The following is a 24,257-nucleotide window of genomic DNA, read 5'->3' on the forward strand; positions in this document are numbered from 1 at the left end:
GGTTCCTTATCTTTAAAGCAAAAATGAATTGGAAGATATGCAACACATGAGCTATTGCTGGTAAAGTTATGCAAGTTTTTCCCTTTTAAAAGGTGGGATTTGTTGTATACAGTGTGAAATAAAGCTTTTTCACTCTAGTCCTTCCTTTCTAAAGAATCATCTTTAATCTTTTAGTTCATTTTTCCTTTTAAATTATTCTTACTTTATACACAAGTATTCAGAACATATTCTTCAGTCTGATTGGCACTTTCAAATTAGCTTGACAGTTTATCTAAACTTTTGGATGATAACCCAGAGTGACTCACACGTGTGTTGTTTTATTGTTCCAAATCTCATTATATCCTGACAAAGTAGTCATAGGACCTCCTCACATGGCATTCCCAAACACGGGCAACAGAGGGGGCATTCACTGGGCAGCACTGTCACTTCCCTGCATCATCCACATTGCCGCTTTCCCCATCACATAGAGGAAAGGCGTCGCTGCCTGGTTTCCCTTCGTGCTGGCCCCGTTCTAAGCAAAGGGAACACAGGAAGCCTCCCATGTTCTCTGGGCTCTGTCCTAGGATGCTTCCAGGACAGAGCCCGGATGGAGCCCCACCGGAAGTCATGGGAAGAGCTCCAGTGGTCTCTATCCTGGCTCCCTCCTGGAAGCATCCTTGGACAGAGCCAGAAGACAATGTGATATGATCCATAGACTCACTGTGGTGGTGACACCTGTACCTGGAATCAGCATACCGTAGCTGTATGAATGATGTGACCCTCTTGATTTTGCTGAACAGCAATTCCCAGCAGTCCTTGTCAACATAGTCTATGGTGAGGGATGTTGGGAGTTACTGCAAAACAATAGCCAGAGAGCTGCACAATTTCAACTGTTGTAATACCACTTCCAATTCCTGGTGTACACATAATACAGTTTTGCAGCCCATAGTCAATTAGGGAATCATTCTGCATTTCAGGAAGCATGAAACATAGTTTTATCTGCTAAAGACTATTAACTTTCTAAAGAAGTATATATATTAATGTACAACATTTGGGAACTTATTTTTTTGGGAGTATAACTCTCAGATATCCACAACCATCACAATGTGATGAGTGCCCTTCGAGGGAGATAAAGAGGGGTATAAATTATTATTATTATTATTATTATTATTATTATTATTATTATTATTATTATTATTATTATTATTATTATTATTATTATTATATGTGCTAGCTAGGGGACTTGTCTTCACTGATGAAAAAAATATATTTCACACTGTATTGACTCTGCAGTAATTCAGTCTATACAACACATATCACACACTATGTGGTCATTGCCCTAACCAGCCACACATTTCCCTCTGACAAACTAACCATGCTGTTAGGGGGCTGTCCACATTTCAAATCCTTTGCATTATTTTCAGCCACATGACTGTGGATGTTCCATTTTTATTTTCCCATTATGCATTCAAAGGTGTACTGATACTAATATATAACAACCAGCACAAAGCCTTGATGCATCTCTGACATACATTTATTATTTCAGTGAAAACAGAATACTTATAAGAGCAAAGGTTGAGATCCTACATCACAGATATGGTTATGAATATGCATTCATGTCTTTTCCTGACCTGATTCCCCAAATCTTCCTTAAGATTTGGCAGCATCACTGAACTTATGGGATCTGTTCTGCTGGTCCTCAGATCACTGCAAGATGATGTGTTCAGCCACCTCCTCCTAGCAAATTGCAGTGTGATGAAGAATTGCCACTGCGATCCTACTTCTGGCTGTCACAGGACTGATTTCTGGCAGGAGGAGGCTGGAAATGACATCCTGAAGATCTCAAATTGCTAGCAGAATAGATTTCCATTATTCAGGATCTTATCATACGTGCCGCCAGAAGAAAGGTGTCTCACCACGTCCCAGCAGCCACCACACAGGGAGCGTAGAGGCCTGTTGCCCTGTACCCCACGCTGTCACGGCTTCCCCCCTGCCCCATCAAATTTATTTCATACATTTGTATCCCATGCTTCTCACTCCTGGAGGGGGACTCAGGGCAGCCTCACAACTGGCAATCATTAGGTGCCAAACACAACAGTTATAGAACAAGAGTTAAAAACAAATAGTTAAAACATTAATTATAAAAACATCCATTTAAAATTATACAGGTTCAGAGTCAAAATCCAAGGTCTGTCTATGGTCACATGGAGGAAACCTTCTTTCAGTGGCTTTCAAGGTAAGTGTGAAGAGGTTGTTAGTGCAGCTGTTAGCTCTTAAGGTAGGTTGAGGAGGTGGGCATTTCCTATGGGCAAGCCAGGCAGGCCAGCTATCACCCTACACTATGAGTTCTTAACTAGAAGTCCATGGGCCCCTTGGAGGCCCATGGAAAGAATTAATCATTTTTATTTAATAAACAATAGTAGTATTCATTTAATGTCATATTACAATTTTTGCATATCTTTTAAAACCCATTATGCCCATCTATTGAAATGATTGTACTTGTTACACCTGATGGTAGATTAGATGTGATCACAGACCTGCTGTGTACAAACTATTCTTCAACATGCTGAGGTTCAGTGTTATAAACTATCTGCTGCTACATTCTGAGAAGGGGTCTGTAATTTTCACCTGACTAGCAAAGGGGGGCATGGGGGGAAAAAAACATGAAGAACCCTTGCCCTACACCCTTCCCAAACGATGCAGCCACATATAAATGGCAATATGTGTAGCTTCAGAGTGAACAACTGTCTTCTCCTCCATACACCAAGTGCCCTATAATCCAGAACATGGAGAAGTAAAAATGGGAGATGGGCCCTGGGACTGGCTTTTGAGAAGAGCACAAAACAGGGGGCAGTGAGATCATCCTGAATCAAACAATTCCTCAGTACAGTTGGCCATGCAATGCAAGCTCTTCAAGATCAGTTTATGCATGCTCCCATGAACTGAAGTGCCAAAGCAAATAGGGAGATCAGGGGGCTCAACTTTAAATAAGCCCTTTCTGCACCTTTGGCTCTGTACATCCTGGTGCACACACTAGGACATTAGTTAACTTGTGGCTTCCTCTCAGTGTAGGTCAGCAGTGTGATTCTTCCATGCCATGCTGCTCCAGCTGGGGAAAATAATGCCACAATCATAAATACTATTGTGAAGGTGTAAGTCTATTTGTGGAACAAGATGCCCATCAAAGTGTTTAATTGTACTGAATCCTTTTAAAAGAATTCCCTTTTGTTGAAAATTAATCAAATTGGTTAGATCACTCATTTATTCATGTACTTTGCTTTAGGACATTTTGTGCACAAGGAAAAATAATTCAAATGTCAATCATTAACAGGTGGCTATGTATAACAAAAAGAGCACTGAAACAGAACCATTAACAGCTGTGAAGAAGGGCGACCACAATCCAGAATATTAAGACTAAGTGTAATTTGTTTTTATGAAGAGGTGTTTATTTTGTGATAATGGATAACATTAATAGCAACATATGCAATTGAGTTCAGAGTGCTGGTAATTAATGCTGCATTAATTTTGCAAGTTTGAAATCTAGTGCATCTGTAAAGCTACAGTGATCCCCAAGTGGTATCCAACATGGCTTTATATCATAAATCATCCAACTCCACCGTATTTTTTTACAATGAGAATTACCCAGGTACTTCATCAGACACCAGGAAATTTCAACAATAATAGCTTGGAACAGAAGGAAGTATTGTGAACTCTTAATTAAATAGTTTGGCCATTTAGAATCTTGATAGTTCGGAGGGGGTGATAATTATTTAAGTTAAGAACAGCTGTGGGCTGACATCATTAATGTTCATCTACCTTAATTTATGCACACAGCAATATGGCGGGTTTTAACATAATCAGAACAACAACAAAACTGCACTTAAATGTGGAAATAAAAATACCACATGAAAAATGAGAAAATGACCAATGAATTGATAAACCCAACTAAAATAAACAGATGTGTTCAGAAGTTTGCAATGATTAAAGTCAGGAAACAATGTAATTAAAAATGTAAGTCATCATTTAATGTGTGTTCTATTTACAAAGTGATTAATATCCTTCCTTCTGTGGCATTGTTCATCTGAAGACATACAAAAAGCAACAAATTCTTTGCAGTTTTTGCAGTCCAGAGCCATTCATGCAATGAAAATTGTCGTCTGCCCAGTATAACTATAAAAACTATAAAAACTAACAATCCAATGAGTTCCATAGCTGGCACTGGCTGGTAACCAGTGCCAGCTAGAATCTCTAACTATGTGGACCTTTTAGCTATGTGTATAAAGTGTATATGAAATATAAATAAATTTCATGTGTAGATGTGATCCCATCTCCATAGTATTTCATTATTTACCTATGTGCAAATATAGGTATTCCAAAATACAAAAAAAAACCTTCAAAACACATGGTTTATTTATTTATTTTATTTATTTACAGTATTTATATTCTGCCCTTTTCACCCCGAAGGGGACTCAGGGTGGATCACAATGTACACATATAAGGCAAACATTCAATGCCATATTAACATAGAGACAGAGACAAAGACAGAGACACAGAGGCAATTTAACCTTCTCCAGCTTCCAGCTTCCTGAGGGTATGCTCAATTCCGGCCACAGGGGGAGCTGCTGCTTCATCATCCACTGTGATGCTGACTTCCTCATTCCAAACGCTGCTGGACAGTTTTTATGGTGTCGTATATTAGTTAAATTAGAGTTTGTTATTATTGTCTTCCTTCCTTATCACCTGCTCCTTTTATATTTTGATTTATAAACTGCAAGCATCTTAGAAGAGAGTGTCTTGTTTTTCTTAATCAAATGTGAGCTGCTCTGGAGTAAATTTGGTCAAAGCTGCTGGCTCTGAGGCATTTGTTAACCAAAATTCAATTTACATGGGGAAAATATTGAGTAGAGATGTGTAAAATGGCTGAAATCTGATTAGTAATTCTTTTTGGAGATTCGGACGGCCCCCACTTCAATTTGTAAATATTTGGATGGGTCCCATTTTTATTCGTAATCCGAATCTACAAATCTTTGTTTCATTAGCAACAATGGGGAAAATTTTGAGATCCATTCCTCTGTCATTTTTATGGCTATCAGGATGAGACCTAGCCAATATTTATGAATGTTTTGGCTATCCATTGAGTTTTAGGAAATTTTTAAATGTTTACAAAAACATTTTTAAATCACAAACTACAAAAGGTATCCCCTTGAATTTCTGCACAAAGAGACAACATAAGCAGGGCATAAAGACTTGCTCATCTACTGATTCCTAGAAATTAAAAAATCAATTAAAACTATTCTTAAATAACTACAAGAGGTATCCCCTCAAATAGTGGCACAGTGAGACATCATGAGCATGGCAACAAGCCTGCCAGGTTTCAGAACAATCGGTCTATCCACTGATTTAAAAAATTTATCCAGTTTAAGCACATGTGATTAACCTACACCGGGGTTTTAATGCAGGCAGCCCTGTTCTTCTGGTGCAAGCAGAATTCTGGGAAATGTAGTTTAGGGCAGGGCCCTTTTAATACTCTGCTACAGAGGTCCTTGCCTTCCTTAACATTTCCCAGAATTCTGCCTGTGCCAGAAGAACAGGGATGCAGTTTGGAGTTGGGTATAATTTCAACAGAAGAACATTATAGACTGGATATGAATGGACAGAAAGAAGCAGAATGATCAAAAGTTTAAGTTTTAAGAAACACACAAGAAACACACAAAAACAGAAGAGAGCTCCAAAAAACACATATTATCTCTCTCTCCTGCAAATACCACGCCACACAGAGGAGACACTGAGGGGAGTATATATAAGACCAGCTTTGCAGAATGCCACTTGATATGGCTTTTTTCTTCTGATTGGCTGACAAGAAAAAAAAACATGTAGCTTCCCTTGTCAATCATATCAGCCCCTTCCCTCTCAAATTCCAGACAATTATGGGCAACCGGGCAAGGGAATATATTACATTGATATAAATGAAGAGGAGCTCCGAAGCTTTACACTTCCCTAATATTAAGAGCACTATCCCTCATTGTGATGGCCAGTATCTGGGAAATTTTTACAAATTTCATAATTATGTGGAAATAAGTCCTATTGAAAAGTATGAGGTTTTCTTGATTCTGTGACTTTGCTTGCTGCTAGACATTCTTTTATCTCCAAGACTAAAACATTTCTCAGAATAATCCAAAAAGCATATATTTTACAGAAAGTTCACTTACTGTTTTGCCAAAAAATAAATTCACCAAAAATGAACTTTTGATAGAAAAATGAAAACTGATGGAAGGCACATTCATGCTGATTGAAAAGTCCCAGATTTTGTTCCTGTTGTTCCTAACTTTATACTGGGTTAAAATAAAGTGGGGAGCTGATATAAAAAATCTCTGATCATACTAGGAGCTGTTAGAAAATTTTCTGAGATAAACAAAACATGTATGGATCTCCAGAACAAAACTATAAATAACCAGAGAAAAATATGGAACTTGCTGAAGTTTTTGATCTATCTGAATGCACTTGTAATGCAGTTGTGAGGCTGCTGGACTGGGAAATTTGGGGCAATGAGCCATAAAATTCATTGGGTAACTTTGGACCGCTTACATGGTCTCAGCCTAATTTAGGGCCCATCCAGACAGCCCATTTAATCCGGGACTTCCCACATCAAAAAGAGGCTGGTCCTGATGATGTTTTTTGAAAACACAAATTAATTCACCACAGACCAGGAAAATCCTGGATTGTGGTCAGAGCCGGTCCAACAATGAGGCGAATTAAGCGGTCGTTTCGGGTGCTAAACATACGGGGGCGCAGTCGAGACTGCTTTTTCTGTTGATTTGTTGTAAAACATGATGTTTTGGTGCTTAATTTGTAAAATCTTAATGTATTTTGATGTTTAATAGGCTTTTCCTTAATCCCTCCTTATTATCCAACATTTTTGCTTATCCAACACTTTTATTTTTCAGTTCATTTTTTTTGGGGGGGGGTGCCAAAATTATGTTCGCCTACACTTGAAAAATACCTAGTGCAGGCTCTGATTGTGGTGAATTAATTTGCAATCCAGACAGCCCGGATTAGCCCGGAAAACCATGACGACACCTACCCCCTCCCCAAAAGTCCCCAAACCTCTTTGAAAAGTAAGAAAAAAATTACTGTGTGTCCATTAGTGTTCCTGCAGTTCCTGGGATAAATGCCTATCTGAAAGCACCCTTACTTCACATGAAAATGTAGAGGGTAAAATAAGCAGGAGCTGGTATAAATGTAACTAGTCAATAACTAAACTTCCATAAAAGACTATTAGAAACTATTTCAGACTTTTTGTCCTTGCCACTATCCATAGCACTTGTTCATGAATCTAAAACCAGTGATTCTATAGCAATATTACACATGCTCAACTCAGCCGTGAGAGCCGCTAGGTTTTGATGAATGGCTTTAATAACTCATACGAGCTGCTGTGTGCTGGCTCCCAAGGAGACTACCTCCATCTACCGCCAAGCTTTCTTCCCCTCATGTTGAGACATTTTTTATGGCAGAAAACCTCTTTTCTTTTCTTTTTTACAGTTTCTTCAAGCTGATCAGAGTTCCTGATTCAGGGCCTCCAGAGTTTTGGGCAGCCAAAGTTAGCAAATCCATTTTGCATTTGACACAAATTAAATTTCTTCCTCCAATCTTTTCTTTTCCCTGTGACGAGGAAAGCAATCTATTACCAAATTTCCTCACGAGCCAGCATTAATTTAAAACGATGAACAAGACATATGGTTACATAAACACTAACAGCAGTTCATCTAGCTCCAGCATAATGTAGGTAGAAGAGTCAAAACAAAACAAAAAAATGTTTTGAATAGTTCTGTGAATGCAGTTGTTGTAATACTCATTACAGTTTTGCATCATTCTGATTTTAACCTGCAGCAAAATTGAAAATGTTGAAAGGGAACACTAATAGAAGTTGATCATATTGACATGTCAGATTGCATTGCAATGTCCCTGGAGAAACTCCCGCCATCTTCTCCGAGTGATGTTAATTTCTCTAAGAATTCCTTTGAGAATCTCCCACATTTATTTCAAAATTCATGAAAGGTGAAAGTGCAGGGTTAGATTTGATCTCTGCAAAGTAACATGAGGAATCAGACTCAGTCGTGACTTTTAAGCAGCACTGTGTGGGTGTGGACTTTACTTCTGACAGTTTTGTGACAGGTAAGATTGGTTTGGGCTGCTGAAATGCAAGTGCTGTATTTACTGCACTTAGGCTAGTCATGCCTTTAAATGGGCTTTTGAATTTAACATGAATTTTTTCTCTTTTTTAAAGGAAAAACATTTAGGGGGTGGGAATGAAAACACTGGAATCTAAATTTACCCGCTCTGTTGAGGATTTCAAGAGAATCTTTTTCTGAAGTTGACACGGTACAAAGTATAACTACAGTTTCCATTCTTTTCTTCTCTGTCCCTAATTCCAAAATAGAGCTGTCTTCCCTGGGATGCAAAACAAAATTTATTTCCATGTAATAGCTTCCTGGATTTCAAGTAATCATTCTATCTCTAGTCAGAAATTAATGAAGCATGTTGTCATGATGACCATTCTTGCCCTGAATTGGAGGTTCTACAGATTCAGAGGCAAGTCAGTTTCAGGTATTTAGTTTGTCACATAGTCATACTCCTGGAGAATTTTATTTGAAAATAACTATGGCTTTAAAATAATTTGTGGAAGAGCAGAATTCAGCAATAGCATCACCTTGGCTGTTCCCAGCTCCCTGGCATCGAAAGGAAAGGAGAACCAACGGCTTGTCTCTATTGAAGTATCTTTGGAGGGGTGGCAAGGCATAAGAAAGAACATTAGGGACCTCTGGATAAAGGTTGGAAAGCAAAAAGTGCATGAAAGGAGCTGAGATGCAGGTGTCACCTTTGGACCTGATGTGAAGAGTCTCAAGGAAAAATGCAAGTGCCAAGTGGATCAAGGCTTTTCTGCGCTGCTTGATCAAGAAGGTATTTCAAGAAAGTTGAGAACCCAGAAAATGATGGGGGTGGGGGGGAGCTGAGGACAAGCCCTGCTAGGTTTCTCCTCCTCCAATCACTTAGCAGAAGGTTGCCAAAGCTTGTATCCTGAAGATACTTACTAGGACTGTGCTGCAGTTTTTTTTACTTGGCTGAGGACTTGTTGAGCTTAAATGAAGTCCTTTCTCCATATTCGAGAGGCTTCAGGTCTGTTTGAGAGGTCAAGTGGTATATGTGATATAGTTATTCCAATGGAGGATAGAGATACCACAACAATCATTTATTTTTAATGTTTGCTGTGAGCTACTTCCAGAACATTCAATTTACCATGGAAAAAGAAAACAAAGGAAAACTAACATTTCTAGATGTCCTAGTGAGCTTTTAAAAATTTGTTCAGTGCTTTTTATACATTTCAAGGTTGTGTATTATTTGATGTCATGGCCTATGGCTCATACAATAAACAATTCACTTCAGATGTCCTAGTCATCTGCAAACTAAATTAACAATTGGGCCACACAGTTTGCAGAAAACCTACGCACACTGATAGATACCTACATAAAAACTCCAAACATCACCCAGGTAAAAAAAAGAAGCACAATCAAAGCCCTGGTAGACTGTGCAAACTGCATCTGTGAACTCCACCTCCTCTAAGGTGAACTGAACCATCTAAACTGGGCTCCACAGGCCAATGGGTATTCTACAACAGACATCAGAACAGCTGCAAGACCAAGAAAAAGTCACCGGAGTAAAGACAAAGATCCGCCTAGAGGAAATGTGTTCTTACTATACATCAGGGTAATCACTGACCACATAGGAAAGCTGATCAAGAAACACAACCTACAAACTATCCACAGACCCACTAAGAAAATTCAACAAATGGTATGTTCAGCAAAGGATAAGAGGGATCCTCTAACCACTGCAGGAGTCTATCATATACCATGCAGCTGTGGACAAGTCTACATAGAGACCACCAAACACAGTGCCCAGACATGAATCAAAGAACATGAAAGACACTGCAGGCTAACTCAACCAGAGAAGTCAGCTACAGCAGAGCACTTGATGAACCAACCTGGACACAAAATATTATTTGAGAACATAGAAATGCTGGACCATTCTGACAACCATCATGCTGTCAGAGAAGCCACTGAAATCTACAAGCATGTGGACAATTTCAACAGAAAGGAGGAAACCATGAAAATGAACAAAATCCGGTTATTATTATTTTAAAAAACACCAGAGTCAAGGCAGTAAATAAAGAACATCACTCAGAAATAGGGGAATTCCAGACAGCAAACAATCAAGTGCCAGTTAACACCTTTCAAACAAGGATGCCTCCAGACAGCCAGGCTGCCCCTGTGCAAATACCCTCACTGGTTGACTTTGCAGCTTCAAGGCTACTCAATGCAAATCAAGCTTGCTAATTGCAACATTCACATTTGCTTCAAGCAGACACGGGTTCTTTCTTCCACCCTGGACACTCCACTTGCCTCATTTTCAACAGACCTCTGACAAACCTCTGAAGATGTTTGCCACAGATGCAGGTAAAGTATCAGGAGAGACTGCTACTGGAACATGGCCACACAGCCCAAAAAATTCACAGCAACTCAGTAATTCCGGCCATTAAAGCCTTCGACAACACAATAAATGGGCTTAAAAATTATTTTAAATGATCCAACATGAGCAAAATAAAACCTATAACCCAAACAAATCAGTCTATGTTCATTGAGCCCTAAAAGCTAGTGTAAACAGAATTTTTTAATTTGGCATCAAAATGGAGATAATTGTAGTACTGATGATGCTTCCACAAAAAGTATGTTCTACCACTATGATGCCACAGTCCAAAAGATTCTGTTTTGCATTTCCTCATAGTTACTGATCACAATGGTGGGACACAGATGAGGTTTACCTCTGTAAATATAAATACCGGGCCGGGCTGTGGTGCAGGCTGTTGAGCAACCAGCTGCAACAAATCACTCTGACCAAGAGGTCATGAGTTCAAGGCCAGCTCGGAGCCCCATGTTTGTCTTGTCTTTGTTCTATGTTAAGGCATTGAATGTTTGCCTTGTATGTGTAATGTGATCCGCCCTTAGTCCCCTTCAGGGTGAGAAGGGCGGAATATAAATACTGTAAATAAAATAAAATAAATAAATAAATAAATATATCAAGATCTGAAGTCTTTAATTCTTATAATATAAAATTATATCTTATTGGAAGTGGAATTATTAATTTCTTGCCATTACAATATGTGACTTCAAGTCAACTCCACTGTATAGTGACCTTTGCTTTGGATTTTCTTAACAAAATGTATGTAAAGGCATATGCCCTTACCTTCTTCTGAGCTGATAGAGTATGATTTGCCCAAGGTCACCCAGTGGGTTTCCAAGGCTGAAAGGGAAATTCAGCTTGGCCTCCTAGAGTCCTAATCTAACACATAACTCACTACACAGTATTCAGCTAGTCCAAGAATGAAGAAAACACATACCTGTATACCATGTAATGAAGTTGTATTGTTGTGGATTAAAGAGATGTCATAAATCAATGGTACTTTTAGTACCACACCTCTGGGCAGATGTCTCTAGCCCTTTATCTTGAGAGCATCCAGGAAGGTCCTCAATATCAGATAGGCAGCACACTTTCTAAAGAAGTGCCACATTGTAAACTGATGTTACTGCCATGTACCATTTTAGCTGAAATAAATCCATCAGAATGGAGTTAAAAGAATTAAATGTGAGATCACTCAGGAGGTACAGGAAGTAAGGGAACAAGCCAGTTCCTTCCCATCTATCTTCCAACTCTCTCACCATTTAGGTATTATTTTGTAGTACGTTCCCCAAATGGTTCCCAATTCCAACATGACTGCCTCATTTCTCAAGGATGGTGATGGGTAGAATTAGCTTTTGAAAGACATCCAATTGCTTAGATTCCTCTTTTTTGAAAGTGATTTTTGACAGTAGGAGTTGGTTCACTTCTCAGTTCATTTTTCACATATGCCCACGCTGAAATATTCTTATGCAGATTAGCATATTGTTGTGCAATAACACATTATTTCTTTAACTTTCTGCTGTGACAGTTACTTATTAATCATTTCTAAGTTTAACATAAGTGACTGTCAGTGTGGCTGTGTTTGCTCCTCCCACCTCTATTTTTTTTATTCTCCTTCTCCATTCCTGAAACTGAACATTTTAGCAGCTATTCAGCCACCTTTGAAGTGGCAGCACAGGTCTATTTCATTGGTAAAGATGAGATTTCACACAATGGAAAGTTACAGCTCATTACACCTTCATGCTGTGATACTTGTGCATATACCTAGAATAGACATGTGCATCTGTTTCAAATGTGACATTTTAAAAGTGTGCACTCAGAGATATGTTAGAATTGGCAGGATTTGCACACCTAATCTTACTAGTTGCTAGATTGGATGTCACTCTCTGAGAGTTTAGATGCAACATATTTGTGGTAACTTTTTTGTTTGCTTCTTTTTTCCACACACTGTCTTATCTGTCCTCTGCTCTCTGCATGAAAGCATGTGTGAGAAGGGCTTCTCTCAGTGAGATTTCCAATTGTCTTGATACCATCTTTCTTATTTTTATCAAAATGACAGTCCCAAGATAATCATGAGCATGTATTCATGTGTAGGGCTACTTTTGTATATTTTACAAAAAAAGATTTAAAATGGGTGGGGACACGGGTGTCGGAATTCTTTTTCCTTCAGCATAACAATTTGAGAGAGCCTCTACATATTTCCCAACAATGCATACAGTCACATAAAAAGTCTTCTGGTTTTGAAGCAGGTCCTGCATATCCTCTACAAAAAGAGATAATATTAAAAGACAAATAGCCTTTTGTTGCCCTCCACAGTCAGTTTTGCTGTCATGATAATCTAGGCAAAGACCAAAGGAAGACAACAACGGAAACAAATCAAGCAGCACTTTAATAGATTTCCTGGGCTGTCTGTGCAATGTGTAAGCATGTGATTGTGTTTTTTACTAAGATATAATTGCCAGCCTCCCACACATACTTTATACTTACAAAACATAGGCTTGTGATTCTCTTCAGAGAATACATGCAGTGTCAACAGAAATTGGCAGATATATATATATATATATATATATATATATATATTTATACCCCGCTCTTCTCAACCCCGAAGGGGACTCAGAGCGGCTTACAGATTATGGCAAAATTCAATGCCGCATTATACAACAAATACAGTAGAGTCTCACTTATCCAACACTCACTTATCCAACGTTCTGGATTATCCAACGCATTTTTGTAGTCAATGTTTTCAATACATCGTGATATTTTGGTGCCAAGTTCGTAAATACAGTAATTTCTACGTAGGATTACTGCTTATTGAACTACTTTTTCTGTCAAATTTGTTGTATAACATGATGTTTTGGTGCTTAATTTGTAAACTCATAACTTAATTTGATGTTTCAAAGGCTTCTCCTTAATCTCTCCTTATTATCCAACATATTCACTTATCCAACGTTCTGCCGGCCCGTTTATGTTGGATAAGTGAGACTCTACTGTAATAAATATAACATATCAAATTATAAAACAATTAAAACATATACATGCAATAAAACATTAAAACATAGTTTTAAAGGAACAGATGTTCCATCAGGCAATGAGACAAAACTGGTGTCGCAGTGCCAGCATTCACTCGGAGGGCCCAGGTGAGTCAAGGACCATGGCCAGAAGAAAAAATGCCAATATCTCTGTGCTGACCCCAGGATGCTGAAACGGAGGTGGGTCAAGATGGAGTCTGGCAGCACCAAGCGGCCAGAGTCCCCAGGAGCTGAGCCAGGGGCAGCAAGGGAAACAAACACTGCCCCTTCCCTCCAAGCCCCTGGTGATGGTACCTTCACTTCTTGCTTTGCCTGAGGCCCTGCAGGTGATGTCCTTTTTATGCTCCAGCCTCTGAGCAGCAGGTGTTGCTTGCTGGCTTTGCAGAGTCAGGGACTCAGTTCTGCCAGGAGTGAGTCCCCAGGAGCATTTTATGGTACAAGGCAAAATGTGCATGTTCAGATATTGGCAAATGTCTGCAAATTATCCAAAGAGTTATATGAAGTAAAACAGTCTCTTTACAACTCTGAAAAGTGGCTATGGATAAATTATCCCACATATTTTGGATTCAGAAGAAAGCAATCCCATTGAATATGTGCTTCCCATGCACCTATGTTCTGGGAGAATTTTTTTCTAAGTCCTCCAGGCAATTCTATTATATGCTTCCACCAAAGGTTACCACAAAATCATGTTAGAGGATCTAGCAAAGAGGGAGGAGAAGTTGCCTGAAATTGATTTTTAAGCCTTTCAACCCACATCTCTGACATGTGATCCCAATACACTCTGCTCTCTCCCTGATGGAGGTCAGCAAAGAGATTCCCCCACCACCCCTGCTTTGGGGAAAAGATGGAATATAAATAAAGTAGTAGAATAAGATATGATAGGGTGAATATCAAGGCTTTTTGACTAACAAACAAGTTGACTTTCCTACCATGAAACAATAACAGATTATGGATGATAGGAGGGCGGCAGCAGCACAAGCCAAGTTGTTTCCTTCTGTTGGAGAATAAAGTAGAATATTTATGGAAGTCTTACTTGAAAGGCTACTCTGAATCTCTCAGCTGAGCTAGAGCTCTTGAACAATCAGTTCAATTAGGCCCCAAAACTTGAAAATGAAATGGGCCAGCTCTATTGACTGGAGAGATCTATAACCCAATGAGAACTTCTGCCTTCATAAACCTCAACGTCTTCTCCTCACTTATGAAAGCACACTAATCATTTCTACATAGCACTCATTTTGTTGTAGATTTCTCCCAATATATCAGCTTTTGAACATATACAGCAGAGGTAAGCACACAGAAACGATCAGGAAAGAATCAGGAGATATTTCCAGCTTGTCCCAATTCTGTATTGGGACTGAAGTTACAATGACTTGTGATCAATTCTAATGGTGATCTTTGCCTTTTTCAGGATTGAAGTGCCTTGAAACAACTATTAGGAGTGAAACTGGGGTTGTCAGGTCAGGACTACTTCTCAGAGCTGCAAAGAGTATGCAATTCAAGTTAAAAACTGCCAAGTCAAACAAGAAATATGTATACATGCAACCCATCCCCCATATATTTTTTTCAAGCCCTGAAATTCTTCCCTTCACTTTGAGAATGGGAGGAGCTGGTCCTGAGGTCTGGGAACCCTAGCTAAGGCCATATATACTCATGTATAAGTTGACTTCAGGTATATGTCAATGGCAGATTAAAAATAGAGGGAACATGAGTGGTTAAATAATTTTTGACCAAAAATGGGCAACAGCAACTGCATTGTCTGTAGTGTTAAACAATTCTTCCTCTGCATGAGACCGGGCATTGTGGACAAGTATACATATGCAGAGTTGTTTGTTCTGCTCCACAGTCACACAAGGTGGAGGATTCTTCTAGGTAGTGCCATTTCGCCAGGTTTATTACAATTTATTTATTACAATATTTATATCCCGCCCTTCTCACCCAACAGGGGACTCAGGGTGGCTTACAATAAAACACATATATAAAAATTGTACAATGTACTATAAAACAGTTAAAAATTATTAACTTACATTTACTTGACTTTTGATCTGCCCACTCCACTTCTGAGTCTGTTCAGCGATTTCCAAGTTGCCCATTCTTGGTTTGCCCCTGGAGGCAGACCCTCATGGGGAGCCATCCAGATGGGATTTCCTGGTTTAGCTGCCCAGAGGGATAGTCTTGCTGTTGCTGGGGGAACATTAAGAGGAGTGGTGATTCTCATGAAGCTTTTCCTTGATTTGAGTCTACTGTTAGGAGGCTGATAGTTATGCAGAGAATGGCTTTCACAGTGTTCAACCTTATTGCTCTCAGAGTTAGCAGCAACTTCCCATCGCACTGGGAGCAATGCCAGCTAACTTGCAGAGTTTATCAACAGATGTAGGTTTAAGACATCCTGTGATTATTCTGCATGATTCATTCAGTGCTATGTTCATCTGCTTTGTGTGGACAGACTTGTGCCAAAAAGGCATACATACTCAGTAGTTGAGTAAGACAAGGCCAGGGCTGATGTTTTTATTGATTTTGTGTCTGCACCACATGTACTGCCAGTACGTTTCTGCGGGATGTTATTGCGTGCAGCTACTTTGTGTTTGGTATTCATACAGTGTTTCCTAAACGTTAGTATTTGATCTAAGGTGACACTGAGATATTTAGGATGGAAACAGTGTTTGAGCTCTTGGCCTTCCCAGATAACTTTAAGTTTCCTGTTGGCTTCACAGTTACATAGGTGGAATGCACAAACTTGTATCTTGGTAGGGTTAGGCTTCAAGTGGTTATCTTTGTAGTAGCTGGAGAGATCTTTCAAGGCATTACTAAGTTGGTTTTTGACTGTTTCAAAGACTTTTGTTTGTGTTGTTAGACCAAAGTATTCAGCATATATAAAGCTTTTTGTGAGTGGTAGCTGTGGCTGATCGTTAGTAAAGATGTTTAACAACGTCGGTGCAAGAACACAGCCTTGTGGTAAACTGTTATTTTGCCTTCTCCATCTACTTTTCCTGCCTTGAAACTCCATATAGAAGCTATGGTTTTCTAGGGGATACTAGACAGTTTTTGTTAAATCATAGTCCTGGGTATTATGGTAGACTTTATGCAGCATTTTTCTATGTTGCACTATGTCATAGACTGCCGTAAGGTCCACAAAAACTGTTACTGTAATGCAATCTTTCTCATAGCCTTCCTTGATATGCTCAGTCAGATTAAGAATTTGGGCTGTACAGTTTTTCCCTGGCCTGAAACCTGCTTCTTGTGCAATAAGCTTGGGTTCAATAACAGGTCCTAATCAATTTAATAGCATCTTCTCATATATTTATACAGATGACATAAGAGAGAGATTGGTCGGTAGTTCCTTGTGATGGAGGCACATTTACCAGGTTTCAAAATGGCAATGATCTTAGTTTTCCTCCATAGCCTGGGAATCTGTTTGTGTACCAAGCATTGATTGTACAATTTCAAAACTGTTTGATTTGCTCCATCATTAAGCCATCTAGGCTAGGTGCTTCACAAGTTTTGCATCACTTAATATCTTCTCTGAGTTCTTTCAGGTTTAGAGGAGATTTAATGGCAGATTTGAGGGCCAAAATTATGGATTTTAATATAACCTGTGGATAAGTCGAGGGTCATTCCATGGTAGGAGAAAGCACCAGTGCCACCTCAGGGGACTATTTTCCCCACCCAGGCATTCAATAAAGCCAGAAGCAGAAAGAATAAAGGGAGTCTATGCTTCTTTTAACTTCTCCCAGGACAGACTCAACCCTCAGCTTTTGAGAGACTATTCAGAGAAAAAGATGGTTCCTTTTTGTCATAACACATAAGGTATGCACTCAGATTGACCCATGGATAAGTCAACTCAGGTTTTTTTTCAGTTGTTTTTTACTAAAATTTCTAGACTTAAACATCAGTATATTATTAGAGAGTGAGACATCTTTATCTGAAAACAGCATTTTCAACTAAAATCTACCAGTCAGGACCCTCCAAAAGATTTTGTTCAACCTATAACTCCTAACATGATCTGCAGACTAGAATAAGAAACTAGAGAAGATAGCTTAAAGTATCAATATCTGTTTTCCAAACTGGCTTTTAGGATCAAATAATTGAAAAACCTGACCCTTCTAGCATGGAGTTAACAGCACCTCAAGTTCCTGTTGCTTAAGCCGAGCTCCTTTAAGTACCCCAGGGAATCACTGTCTCCAGCCTCATTTGTTTCATATCACCAGCTGCCAGATGTCATTCAAAGATCTTGCAGTCAGCTCCAGCTATAAAATGATGTTTTGTGGAGATGCTCTTTCAAACGAGCCATAAAGTATTACATTCTCCAACTGCAAAGAAACTCTGCTATGTTCTGTGACAATACAAGCAGAACTCATAGAGGGAAATGGCAAAGGAGTCATTAATGGATTTGGGACTATGTTTAAAATTTTGGAAACTTCTGTCAATTTGTTTGTTTTTTTTGGTGTCATCTAAGATATGAAAGCTGAATGTGATGGCCACTGAGGAATATGACATTGTTATAAGCCTTGGAAAGACTAGATTTTGACAATGAGAAAAAACAAATTATTATCCATTCATTCAAGCCCTAAAGGCCAGAACAGAGAAAACAAGGGGAACTACCATTGTAATTCCAAGTACACACAAAAATACTGTAAGATAATTTGCATTTCAGTTACAATGTTTAAAAAGTAACTCTTTAGTTCCAGGCTTTCAAGGACAATAATAATAATATCTTTCAATTACTTTACTTAAAAACTGAAGCATGGGAGATAAACAAGACGAACTCCAACTTTTAGAACAACACCATACTTACAATGAATGCATCACTGAAACCTGGTGAGATTACTCTTGTCACTCAAATGTAGCCATCAAGGGCTATAACCTCTTTCACAGAAACAGAACAAAGGGGAGAGGAGATGGAGTAGCCTTATATGTCAAAAACAATTATGCCGCAGAAGGGATGCAAGACTGCAACCCAGGAAACCAGCTTGAAAACATCTGGATAAAAATCAAGGGAACCAGGACACAAAAAAGATCTCGTTGTGGGTGTCTACTCTGAGCCAGGATGAAGAATTCAACAAAGTCTTCTGTCAACAGTTGACCAAACAGGTACAAAGAAGAGCTATAATAGTCATGGGCAACTTCTACTATCCTGATATCCTGATAAAACAAACTTGGCCATTCCCTAGTCCTCTGTGTTGTGGTTGTTACTCCGCACCAGTCAGAACTCTGCCAAGATCATAATGCCTTTGCAACTAGCTAGGAATAATCCATGGCCCCCTCCTTCTTGCACTGATGATCCATTCCTACCTCAATGGATGCAACCACAATGGCTAGGCTTTCACGAGGAACTCTATGGCCAGCACGGAGCTGTGGTGACAACACTGATGGAACAAATTCCCTTCCCTGTGCTGATCAGTGCAGAGAAAGGTAGAGTCTGTGGGAACAGTGGATTGGGCCAAAACAGACTGATCCAGCTGTCCACACAGCTGAAAAGTCTAGAAAACTTTGAAGTTCCCTGCAAACTACAGAGTATCCCTTGACTTTGTTTAGCAAAGTAGGGTTAAGGGCCAAAAGGTCAGGATACTTACCAGAACCCCCATCCCTATCATGATGACTACCAGTACTGAATTCAAAGCAATGACAAGAGGTTTTTTATTTGTGCAGAAAAGATTCTTATCCCTCATTCAGTTATGGTCACAATGAAATGCAATTACTCCTTAGTGTTTAGGAAAGTAATGAATAAAAATTAATTGCACCTTAGTAACCTTAGTTACTTTTTGTTATTGTTTAATCAGTCGCTTCTGATTCTTCGTGACCTCATGGACCACCCCATGCCTAGTAAATGCAAGCTTGGCCCATGTGACAATACAAGAGGCTACAAAAATCTTTGTATTTTAAGACAGTGGCTTTTCATGACTGATCTTTATTCTTGGCACTTAATATCACAGAAAACTACAATTGCCAGGGATCTAGCTGTCAGTCCCCCTGCCAAGAAATGCAAATTGAACGTTTGAACTGAGGCTCCTTCCAATATTATAATTCAGAGTCTGTACATGGCAGAAAAATAAATTCTGACAGCGAGTTATCACGAGGAGTACAGAAAGAAGCAGATAAAACACTTAATAGAACTTTCAAGACATCCATTTTCTACAAGTGCTCAAACATAATTTACTTCATAGACTTGTTTCCATTTCTTTGATAGCGACATTTTATTCCTGGCCATGTTATTCCCTCCCGATTTCCTCCATTTTCACTTTGCCCCTATGTTCTGAGGGCTCTCTTCAGAGACTTCTTTTTTAAGGTTATTTGCATTTTTGTCAAATCACTTTAAATGGGAGTGGGCCATTTTTCCAGGGTTAAAAGCACATTGCTAACATTGTTTCTTTATTTTAGTTTTATTGCTTTATTGGCAATATGTCACAGTGACATAATCTAATTATTTTTTAACAGAACAAACAAAAACCTCACCAGACATTGCATATTATTTCACTCCCCAAAAAGGATTTCCAAAGTTTATATCAAATCTTTGGTTCATGGGCTTAATGAAAGCATCTCTCCATAGGTTCAAATGTCATCCAGGAAGAAATGGAAGTTTGCCACTAATGTTGATGAAATTTTAAAAAGGAAGCCTTGCTTTAAAAAATAGCTTAGCTCTGACTGGTCATTTTTAACATCTTGCACTGTAGATGTCGGCTTTTCTCTAAGTGCTACCCCCCACCCCCCCAAAAAAAAAATTATACCAGACTTCAGTGGAGAGATGTTCCGTTTTCTCAGTTCTGTGTTAAAATCAGTCTTTATGGCTTAATGCATCTCAGTTGTCACTAAATATGGAAAGAAGACCTATTTTGGAATCCACATGAACTGCTTAGTTTGTACAAGAACAGGTTGTTCTCCTAAAATAGGGTGTGGTTTTAGATATCATACGGTATTCTGGCTTAGAAGAGGAATCTTACCCCCAAACGTGGTGGTTCTTCTGGGAATTTTTTAAAAACTATTTTCAAAACCCTTTCCATGTGATAGATAATCTCACACACTCCTAAAGTGTGATTCTCTCATTAAAAAACAAACAAAAGCATCATCCAAAAATGTAAGTGATTCTTTTTCTTCTGCAGGCTGCAAAAATGGTGCTTGCAGACACATTGTGATTCCTGCCCTCCCGTAATGAGTATATGATCAGAAGGCTAGCTCGGAAATTTACTGAATGAATGAATAGTGGAATGAAGCACACTTTCATGATCAGTGTTAAATGGTAAAGAGATGTGTGTGGATGATAATAAAGAAACAAAGTCATGAAAAGAGAGAATCAACATGATATTTATTTGCAGATATTCTAAAACTCTCACTCAATCAAGGTCAGCTCTGTTTTCATCAAGCCACACTCCCTTCAGTTTCCAATGTATGGTATGTGATTTCCTGAAAAAATGGGGGGTTAGAGGTTGTATGTTAGAAGCTTTCACACATTCAGATGTCTCAGAAGGCCTGTAAAAGGGTTTTTTTATCCTTTTGTGGCTGTCAGAGCTGAAGAATAATTCATTTATGAGCCATTGTCATTTCCATGCTTCACAAGGTTTTGCACATGTCTAAAACACAGCATGAAATAATATTTCTGAATGAAAGTTTTGACATACAACATGGTTTTAAAAAGGAAGAAAGGGAGGATATTAAATCTAGTATGAGAACAAGAGAAATTCAGACTTTAAACTGGAGTTCATTCAAAAGGCTTCAGTTTATCTTAGTTAACCTTTTCTAAAAACTTTAATGAGAGTTTTTGATCGAAAAGAACCTGTGAAATGTGCTGTATAAAAGGAATTGAGATTTTATTATTCCTCAGCTGTCAGATGCATCCATCAAAATAATGTGTGAAGGCTATGCACAATTTCATATCGAGCAAATCAGACTCCCTACTGCAGGTATGCCTGAGAATATGGAAAGCTTTCCGTTAAACACTTGCATTGCAACAGCTGAACAAGCTTGCCTTCTTTCTGATGGATGCCCAGGATTTGATTTTGGATGCAGACGGCTACCATCCTCACAGTTCTAGAAAATGCACAATTACAAATACATTTCAAATACAGTGTTTGGCTGGAAAAGCAAACAACCACATTATTTGAATAAATCTAAATGGAATAATAAAACCAACATAGCTGGCATACCGACTATTGAGTAAAATCTATACACAAAATATCCAGAAATCTACATTTTGTGAATGACCATGCTTTGAGAAGTACAGTAGAGTTTCGGTTATCCGACTTAAACGGGCGGACCGAGTGTGGGATAACCGGATCTGCTGGATAATAGGGAGGCCTGGCTTAAGGACACCCAGGGCGCATTGCTGTTTAGCAATGCGCTCCGTGTTTCCCCAAAGTCCTGGTCTTTACCGAAGGGAAGAATTTCCTCGCTCCAGCAAAGGCCCGGCTTAGGGAAACCCGGGGCATGTTGCTGTTTAGCAACGCGCTCCAGGTTTCTCCAAAGGCCCGGGCCCTTACCTTCCATGGCTGCCTCTGCCGCTGCGTCTGCCTCCCCTCCACCTCCTCCTCCTCCGTCGCATCCTCCTGGGGCAGCCCAAAGAAGAGGGAGAGAAAGGTCCTCCTCCCTCTCTCGAGCTGCCTCCGGCTCAGCAGTGCTCCTTTCCTCGGGCTGCCCCAGGAGGAGGCGAAGGAGGAGGCACGGAGGAGGGGGAGGCAGACACAGTGGCAGAGGCAGCCATGAGCGCGGCGGTAGCAGTGAGAATACGACGTGCCGCCAAACCCTTGTACTGTACTGCTCTACTGTCCTGCAATTTGGGAGGAATGTATCTCAAGAGACATAGTATCAAACTTTTGAAGTTCTTGGCCAGAAGATGGTACTGATCTATGACTTTTCAGAAGAAAGTCTTATAAGTGGCTCCAAGTCTCCATCACATATGCCGCTTCTCCCCCGAAAGGGTTGGGTTTGGTTTCCCCAAAAAGCTTGCTCTTGCCCCAAAGAGAGTGGGGGGGGGGCTTGAGATGGGCAGGTGGGAGGGAGGGATGTCTGGCTGGATGGACAGGCAAGGAAAAATCCCCTCTGGCACATGACTGGCCAAGAGAGAGACATTTCAAAGGCTGGATGAATGTGTGAAATGTTCTGAAACATGGGGAGGAGTAACAGTGGTAAATGTGTTCTACAGAAACAAATGGAGTAATGGAGTACCAGGGAGTGAGATAGAGCTGGAAGATATTCTTAATGTATCAGAGCTTTGTGGAGGATGCATTGAATCCAGACACAATGGCTAATCTAACACTGTGACAAAAACTGTTCTAGAAATTTTGTTATCATAAAGAAACGATTGAGCACCAACCAAGACTTTGGCTGCATGCAGAGCTGCAGATGAAATTAACTACTGTCATTGGTTAAAAGATGGTAGAGAAAGAACCCATCAGACAAATTTCATCAACTGTTAAATCTGTTTTGGTGGATGAATCTTCATCTCCATTGCCATCAACTGATCTACCATAGCCTTTGACCCAGCTCTTGTCTTTACCATCACAGGAAGATATTAATTTTCCTCTATTACAGAAACAGTAATTGATCCAATTGTGTTGCCTCCCCCCACCCACCCACTCCCTGCTTTGGTGACCCCTTTCCTCCTTTTCTGTATCCAGTTCTTCTAACCCAGCTTCTACCTTATATTTTGGGAATTGTTCCTTTTCTAGATACTTTCCTAGGCTGCTTTGGGCATGCTATCCGGCATGCTCAAAGAATTCTTCTCTATAAAAGAAACCTCCTCTAGATACTTCACTTTGTACTAATTATCACTTCTACTCCAATTTTTTCCTAAGATTTTGGAGAGAGCTATCCTTTCCTATTTTAGTCAGAGTTTCATACAGGCCAACTCTATTATGCTATTTTATGGTTCTGTGACCCAATTACTCCCAAGCGTAGCAGAGCACAGACCCCTTGGTTTTCTGAAAAAGTCAGGATGATGAAGTGATTGAGCAATGGTGTAAAAAGGCAAATGAATCCATTTGAGCAAGGGTTAAGGCCTATTTTAGAACCTACTTTGCAGCAGTAACATTGGACTCCCCACATGTTACTGGGTTTTGCTTCTCCAAGTGAATTCTGTAATAAAGCATCTTTTCCTGGAGCCCTGTGGCCTTTTACAGGATTGCTGTGTAGAAATGCAGTCAAAGTTCATTCACAGTCTTGCTTCCTGAGATACACTTGTCCATCCTATTAATATTGGTAATGGGGGTAAAGATGTTGAAACCTCTGCTTCAGAAGGTGACCCGCTTTTCTGAAAGTGAAATCTTTATTCATTTAACTGGTTCATGACAGACTTTTGACCTTTTCTTCCCACTCCTACCAGGGCTTGTTCATTTATCTATAAAGATTTGCTTTCATCTTCTATTTCTACAAATCCTCATATTTCAGAAAAAAATGAAACTGACCGATTAAAATTAACTCCATGTAAATCAGTATAAAACATATGTTAGGCCTTGTATATCAATATAAAATAACATAAAGGGCTTGTTCCTTGACAAAAAAAAATCTCCAAAGACCCACAAAGAATACTATGGTCAAAATCGTTTTATACATAAAGAAATAAATAATTCTACAGAAGCAGCTGGGCATTTTTGCCCAATGCAGAACACCCCTATTCAGTTCAATATTGCTGAACGGAAATTCCATATGTAATGCCATTGAGCATTGATGTGCATTGGACATACCTGCAAGCATATTGTGTGTCCTTGTATATTAATGTTATACTCTCCAACTGTCCTGATTTAGCAGCAACAA

General features: G+C 39.4%; 1 long non-coding RNA gene across 1 annotated transcript in view; it reads right to left on the reverse strand.

Annotated features, from left to right (window-relative positions):
- Nucleotides 1–15,359: 15,359 nt before the first annotated feature.
- The window catches only part of LOC103279855 (uncharacterized), a 119,729-nt gene continuing 110,831 nt past the window's right edge, over nucleotides 15,360–24,257 (reverse strand). The window contains exon 5 of the long non-coding RNA XR_010002151.1: nucleotides 15,360–15,698. This is a non-coding gene — a long non-coding RNA (uncharacterized LOC103279855). The remainder of the gene's footprint in view (nucleotides 15,699–24,257) is intronic.

This window comes from Anolis carolinensis, chromosome 1 (genome assembly GCF_035594765.1).
Source record: "Anolis carolinensis isolate JA03-04 chromosome 1, rAnoCar3.1.pri, whole genome shotgun sequence".
Classification (NCBI taxonomy): domain Eukaryota; kingdom Metazoa; phylum Chordata; class Lepidosauria; order Squamata; family Dactyloidae; genus Anolis; species Anolis carolinensis.